This window comes from Euprymna scolopes, chromosome 35, assembly GCF_053919585.1.
Source record: "Euprymna scolopes isolate OS-2025 chromosome 35, ASM5391958v1, whole genome shotgun sequence".
In the NCBI taxonomy this organism is placed as follows: Eukaryota; Metazoa; Mollusca; class Cephalopoda; order Sepiida; family Sepiolidae; genus Euprymna; species Euprymna scolopes.
The window spans coordinates 71,454,566-71,460,616 of NC_136516.1; positions in this window are offsets into that span (position 1 = coordinate 71,454,566).

The following is a 6,051-nucleotide window of genomic DNA, read 5'->3' on the forward strand; positions in this document are numbered from 1 at the left end:
CCACTAATTCTATGCCCGACTTGGAAGGTCATAAGACTATGTGTAATTGCTTAAAAAAGTATAATCCCCCAACACACAAAAACATAAATGCACAGAATTTATCTTCCAGGGCAAAATAACATTTTTTCATTAACTGCTCTAAAATACTAGAATGTCTCAGAAATGAAAGCCCATTTTGCATTAAATCAATAGTTGAAACTGGTACCCAATTCTAAATTATTGAATAATTGATCTTTTGTGTTGTTTTATACCCACTAAGTTTTCAGAATGTTAATATGTAATCTCCTAAAAGTGTAGAATCTAATCTTAATTTGGATGAGTGATTTAGCAAAGAGTTTTGAATTGATCAACAATAATGATAATAATTAGAAGTTTTTAGATAGTAAAAGAATATATTTGATTTTTACAAAGATTCATTCAAAGATGAGTTCAAATATGAAGCAAAGATTAATAAAAAGAACAAATCACCAAATAATTTCAATAATATTAAGATCAAAGAATCTTTGTCTGGGTTTACTTCCTTAGCCTTTGCCTTTCCCAAGGCATCCACAAGATAGTAGGGCTATTTGCCCATAGCTAGTGAAAATTTGAAAATATTTCCAATTTTGATACTGATGAAAGAAACATGAATTCTGTAATGGTGAAATTTGATTATTATTACATTTTCAATCCGATTTGGAGCATTTGAGTTAACTTCGGTCCTAGCACTCGGACTTATGGTTAGTTTGCTTTGCTCCAGATTGGTCAAAGGCAAGGGAGCCAATCATCAAAGATGCACCACCCAACTCTCTCCCATCAAATGTCAGACCCATGGGGGCAAAGACTTTCATATGATATTGGGTCGGGTATAGACAACAGAAAGAAAACAAATACCTGTATCCTCATTAAATCTTCCATGCATACCGTTAAAAACTGAAGTGAGAATGGTAGAAGTTTGGCACATTAGTGAAAAGCAGAAAGATTCAACAAAGCGAGAAAAATGGAAAAGAAAACAGAAAAATCCAGATAGTTGAATTTTATCATTACAAAATTTTTTTTTTCAGAACAATTAATAACTGAATGATGCTGTAATAAAAACATGAAACAGAAAGAAATAAAAGTGTCAGAAAAGAGGCCTTCATATTTTTTTTTTTTTTTTAAATTTCTTCCTTTGAAAATTGTAACGCTGGGTATGGGGCAGCCAAACTAGCTGCCAACATTGCCCTGCTTTTTATTGAAACCAACCGAGAGCTCTTTTTAGTATCCTCACTGTTCCATTAAGTGCAATTGTCTGGATCTCTTTCGCACTTTCTTCAACAGGAATATTAGTAAAGTAGGACTTCATGTTCTTCTTCATAAACCCTGTGGCACCTATAATAACTGGTATGATTGATATCTCTCTAAGATTCCAGTTTCTTTTCATATCATACAAGAGACCTTGATATTGTGTCTGTTTCTCCCTTTCAGCTCTGTTCAGACCTCCATCATTAGGAACACTCACTTCAATCAAGGTTGAAACTCTCTCTAAAGGCCCAGTGAGGCTTAAAATACAAGAGGGCCTTTCAGGCTGAATGTTCATCGGCAGGCCAGTTGTATAAACATATTTTATTTTTGCTATATTATCTGTGATATTATTATATGTATTTAATTAATTATGCTGTACAAATAAATTTCATTTTTGCTATATTAGCTGTGATATTATTATATGTATTTAATTAATTATGCTGTACAAATAAATTTCATTTTTGCTATATTAGCTGTGATATTATTATATGTATTTAATTAATTATGTTGTACAAATAAACTTCATTTTTGCTATATTAGCTGTGATATTATTATATGTATTTAATTAATTATGCTGTACAAATAAATTTCATTTTTGCTATATTAGCTGTGATATTATTATATGTATTTAATTAATTATGCTGTACAAATAAACTTCATTTTTGCTATATTATCTGTGATATTATTATATGTATTTAATTAATTATGTTGTACAAATAAACTTCATTTTTGCTATATTAGCTGTGATATTATTATATGTATTTAATTAATTATGCTGTACAAATAAATTTCATTTTTGCTATATTAGCTGTGATATTATATTTCCATGAAATGTTTAAATTATAATAATTATCATATTTATTATATTTAATAAAATATATGTTAGCAATGATTTTATTTGCAGTTTAATCAATTTTTATTATTAGTTTGTATTAATTATTTATTGTATTTATTCATTGCATTTATTTAATTATTGTATGTATTTATTCATTTACATTCGACATAATCTATGTATAATATTTGAATTTAATTAAATAAAACATATTTTTCTTATTAAATTATATTAATAAAACAATAACTGTTGTTTATAATGACAAAATTTATTGATAATTCGCTGATTTTGAATTTTTTTGATGTCGTTTTTCCATTAGCAAATTAAAATTAATCTAATAATCATTTTTCTTTTTATAATGACAAAATTTATTAATAAGTTACTAATTTGTGATTTTTCTTACGATTTTACATCGCTGGATCGGTGTTTTTTGCCATTTAAAATTAAAATAATTTAAAATCAATTACCTTAATAATAGTTTTTTTTTTTTAATTTATTTACAGAATTTGACAAAATCTATTGATATAGTAGGATAATTTTGCATTTTTCTTCCAATATTTTATATGAAATTCAATTTATTTCTTTTATCAAAAAATTAAAATCAATATAATAATCATTTAGACAAAATTCATATTTAAATTTTAAAAAGTGCAACAAAATGCCAATTGCATTTTTATTAGTGCATAAGGCACATCTGATTGAGTTGAAATAAAAGAGTTTTTATCTAAATTTTAGTATTTTCTTTTTTAATCAATATTTTTTTGTAAAATGATCATGCATTTCATTGAACATTTTTATGTTGAGGCAGAAATCTTTTTCCTATAAAATACCTAACTGTTTAAAATTATATTATCAACAACATTAACAATAATAAAAACATTAACATTATACTTATCAATTAATAAAAGAATCATAAAAAAAGTATCACATTATGCAATATTTACAAAAAATTATAAATTTATAAGTTATAATGTTTTATACCAGTGCCATCGTTTATCTGCAATGATGAAGTTACATGCTGAGGTGATGGCTGATGTTAAGGAGAAGCCCATTACTATTTCTTTTGCTATTCCGATTGTATATATGGTGTGTTTTTGTCAATTTTTTCTTTTAGATTAAAAAAAAAAATGCCAATAATATCGGACATATTGGAAGGAAAATTGACATTATGGGAAATATTAGTGTCACTGACAATATTCCACTTGCCATTATTTTTAGCAATGTAAGTATAATGACCCAAATCAGCTCTGTTTAAAGTGAGCACAATAGTTACTTTTAATTTGAAATTTGTGTCAAGAATATTTTGCTTTTTTGTACTAAATTCACAATTTCAGCATTAATTTGCTGAGAAGTATAATTTTCAAATAAAAATCTATTTTTTTTGAATACACAAATATTTCAATTCAGTAGTAAAAATTTTTATGACCTTTTCCAAGTGCTCAGTATTTTATTGACATTCATTAAAATGTTTGAGCACTGAAGAGTAAGTTTTGAACAAACTTTTGAATTGATGGCAAACATTAGTAAGATGGAGTTCATTAGCTATTCTCAGTGGATTTTTATCAATTGGTGCAGTTTGGAATCCAAAAGCAGTTTTACAAGTGCAATTGCATTCACTATCTTGTAGTCTTTGGCAATGCCAATTTCATGTATTTCAACACATTTCAGTGTTTTACTTTCTTCAAAATTGAATACTTGTTTGACACTGTCAGGGCACTTGTTTATCAAATATTCCCAAAATGCAATGGCATTATCTTGTTGGTTACAATTAAAAACACCCTCAATCTATTCTCTAAGGTCAGCACCACTGTGAGTGCCAGGAACAAGCAATCTTTTCAACTGCTGAATTGGCAAATCAATCTTTGGAGTGCTTTTAATGATGTTAGACAACAACCTGTTGTTAGCAAAACAAGCATTTCTTTCATTGATCCATTTCAGGTCCAAATTATTTTGTAGCATCTGAATTGTCAATTTTTGGCTGTTTTCTATTTGAATCATTATATTTTTGTCTCCAAATCAGGGTCAATAATGAGTTTTTTGTTTACAAGTATGTTTGTACAATGACAAACTGGGGGCCTTGAGAGGCAAGGAGGAAGTGGTGGCAAATCAACTCCATCTCTTTTAGCCCTCAATCTATTATATTCAGTCCATGCACTTTTGTCACATGTGGTCAATTTATAAGGGTTAAAGTGAATCAAATAGACATTGCACAGCTTCCTAGCATATGACAAAGCTACATAGGTCATTCCGTTTGGAAAGATATCAGATCCTAACCATCAACTGAAATATCTTGGTTTTTGTGGACAGTTAAAGCATAGTTGAGTGACAGAGGTCTTTGAGATCTAGTCACAAAGAGTCCATGAACGAGTTCATAGTCAGCTTGCACAAATTCAACACTGACTGCATGATCTATATCAAATTTTACAGTCACAATAACAACTTTGACATTTTTCATTTGTATTTCAGTGACTGTATTGTAGAATAGTAAACATCACAAAAGAACATAGATTGTCAGTACCTTTGATATTTTCAGTAGCTTTGATATATTTGATGTCCAAAATAAATTGTGAGATATAATCCAAGTGACGTGCTTAGCAGATAAAGCATGTGACCGTCGGGTTTGTGATCAATAAAAATAGTGAAGGTTGAGCCTTCCAACATGAATTTGAAATGCTTTACTGTGGAATAAGCAGCGAGTAATTCCATTCCGAAAGTACTGTATTTTCTTTCAGCATTTTAAAGTCTTCTAGAGAAAAAAGATAATGGTTGCCAACAACCCTCAACGAGGTGTTTTTAAAACTCCTCCGATGGCCACATCGGAATCATCTAAGAATAACGCAAGTGATGCGAGAAAGAGTGCTGTTCCTGTTCATTCAAAGTAATCTCTTCATCTTTTTTCTTTCTATTTTGCAGAAGGTCAGTTAAGGGCCGTGCTCATTTGGAACAGTGAGGTAAGTATTGTCTGTAAAAGTTAACTAAACTGAGAAATTCCCATAGTTTATGGAGGGAGGTGGGAACAGGATAATCGACAATAGATTGAACCTTCTCAGGCAAAGGATGGATGCTGTGTTTGTCAATAATATGACCAACAAAAGACAATGACGACACACCGAACTCACATTTGTTACGGTTGATAATCACGCTATATTCCGATAGCTTGTGAAATAATTTGTTGAGATGTTGAATATACTCCTCTGTGGACGAGCTGATCCAGGTTTTCCTCGACGGTCGTACATCTAAACAATATGATATAAATGCGTCGTGTAATGTTTGGAAAACATCAACGTATTTTAGTGTATACATCTTCCATGTTTTTTAATACAACTGGGCTAATTTTTTCTGAGTTGCTGATTCTGTCTTGTACCGATAATCCGGTATTGTTATCCAATATTCTCCCGTGTTTGCCGTCAACAAGTATGCCGAAACAGTGTAGGAAATCTGAACCAAGTATCGAAAAGGGGAGCTTTGCTACCCTAAAATTCCATTGAAACGCGCCCCCCCCCCATGTAAACAGAATTTGTGTGAAATATTAAATGGTTCTTCTGCTTGTTTAATGTCGGTGCTTTACTTATGGAAAAACGGTTAAATAAACTGAAGAAGCATCTGTTAAAAAATATACAAGTTCTTGCAGAAAAACGGTTAATTAAATTGCAAAAGCAACTGTTAAAAATATACAAGTTCTATAATTGAATACTCCTTCTCCAAAAACAGAGCGAAAACATAAAAATATGTTTTTGTAAAATGCTCGTGAAAACTTAATTTTTTAGATCAATTAAAAAGCATTAAAAACTACATAACACAAAAAATGAACCAGATTTTTTTAAAACTTTCTTATTTCAAATGTCCACTAACGATTCCTCCACGATGTGACAAGTCATTTGCGAACGCTTCATGTAAGCAAAGCGTTAACGAAGGTGGTGAAATGGCGCAAAATAGTCCCAGGGTCTAGGGGTTAA